This window comes from Xyrauchen texanus, chromosome 15 (assembly GCF_025860055.1).
Source record: "Xyrauchen texanus isolate HMW12.3.18 chromosome 15, RBS_HiC_50CHRs, whole genome shotgun sequence".
NCBI lineage: Eukaryota > Metazoa > Chordata > Actinopteri > Cypriniformes > Catostomidae > Xyrauchen > Xyrauchen texanus.
In genome coordinates, this window is record NC_068290.1 from 3930718 (window position 1) to 3932562 (window position 1845).

Sequence of the window (1845 nt, forward strand, 5' to 3'; positions counted from 1 at the left end):
TATCCGAATGTCATTTGCATCCGATAAAAAATATCAAAGCAAGTGGCATCTGTGCTCAAATGCTGCTAGAGCTTTTCTTAGAACTAATTTCACTTTTCTGAGCCATTTTTGCATTGATTTTAAAGCAGCTGACCACAAAGTGCCCAATTACATCTTCATTTGAACACTATATCTATTATTTTTATCATTTAAAACCTAACCGAAAAATGGCCAGTGTTTTGCTTGAAACCTCATAAAGAATACTTACAGTGTATATATAATACATAAAGACATATAATGCATAGACTACTGAATTAAGAGAGATATGATTAGGTTAGGCACAATTTCCTGATGAATCATATGCAAATGAGTAACAAAGGTGGGTTTAAAACGTGCCCACCTCCCTTAAACTAGAGTCATCACCTAAACCTACCTCACAGGTGCAGAACATCATTGTTTGAGAAGCTTAAATGTGATCAGCGGACCAAAACACCATTAAATTCCTGCTGTTTCTGCTGATTGCAGGTCATAAGCATTTGTATTTGCCTGCTCTCTGTTTTCTTTTGAAAAACGATGATTATTCATTCAGGGTTGCACATAAAAAACCCAAGACGACAGACACCTGCACGATTTACCCGCCCCTCCGAATTCTGTGACTATTTTTATTGATAAATAATTGCTATTGCAGCTCATCATTATTGAATTTGCGTTCAGATATGGAAACCTTTCTAAGATGTATTATAGTAATTATCTATGTCAGTCTGAAATGCTTTTACATCTGCAGCTTGAATTAACAGAATAATAAAAATCTTGCAGCAGTTCAGATTTCAATAAATTACTTCGCCAGACTGATTCTAAACTTTAAGCCACGATTTAAATCACAGAGAGATACTCATAACAAAGTACCACAACAAAAAATATAAACCAAAAAACTTCTATATATGAATATATATACATATATATATATATATATATATATATATATATATATATATTTATGTATATATACTATACAGTATGTATAGGGAATGCATGCATCTGGCTTTTGGTGAACACTGGAGACATAAAACCTAAATAGTTTAGCTTGCCATCAGTCATATATCTATTATCATAGCATCCAGCTGCATTTGTAAAATGAATGTTATTGTGTGCTGTAGGTTTAGTATGTACTGCTATCATACAATCTCACAAAACTTGCCATCTTGTGCATGTAAATACTTATTCTAGCATGCAAACACAGAAAGTCACATATACATTCACTTATTCATGGATGAAAATAAATGGATTATTAGATGCATGTATGAAGATCATCATTAATGTCTCAACACCAACTTTGACGTTGGGTAATAAGCAAAATCGGTGCAAATATTCAAGTAATAGTTCCTGAATTTTTTCCCAATAGATTATTATTTTTTTACACTTGTTTTTGTATCTATGCATAAATTAAAAAGTCTGAAGAAATTTATTATTCATCTGAGATGTGATTAATATGCAAAATTATGCAAATTAAGATGCAATTAGGCTCCAATTCTCTAGTGGAATTTTCCATTATAATTTAATACAAAGTAACAGAGTAATTGGTGTCACGTGTAATTACGGTTACTCAAGTGTACTTTCAGGCATGCAAATGATGTGCTATATGTTGGTTATCCGACGCAAATGTGATGCTTTAACAAGTTGCGAACACCAAAAGTGCGACGTGACAGTCCAACAAACATGTGTAGAGCGGGACATAGAATAAGGCATTCCATAATTTAGATACTGTTTAACGTCAAATGTCTGACGTGCATAATGCAAATGAAGACGAGTGACATGTAATACTTTTGAAAAGTTGACATACCCAGCTATACTCCATCTAAAACTATT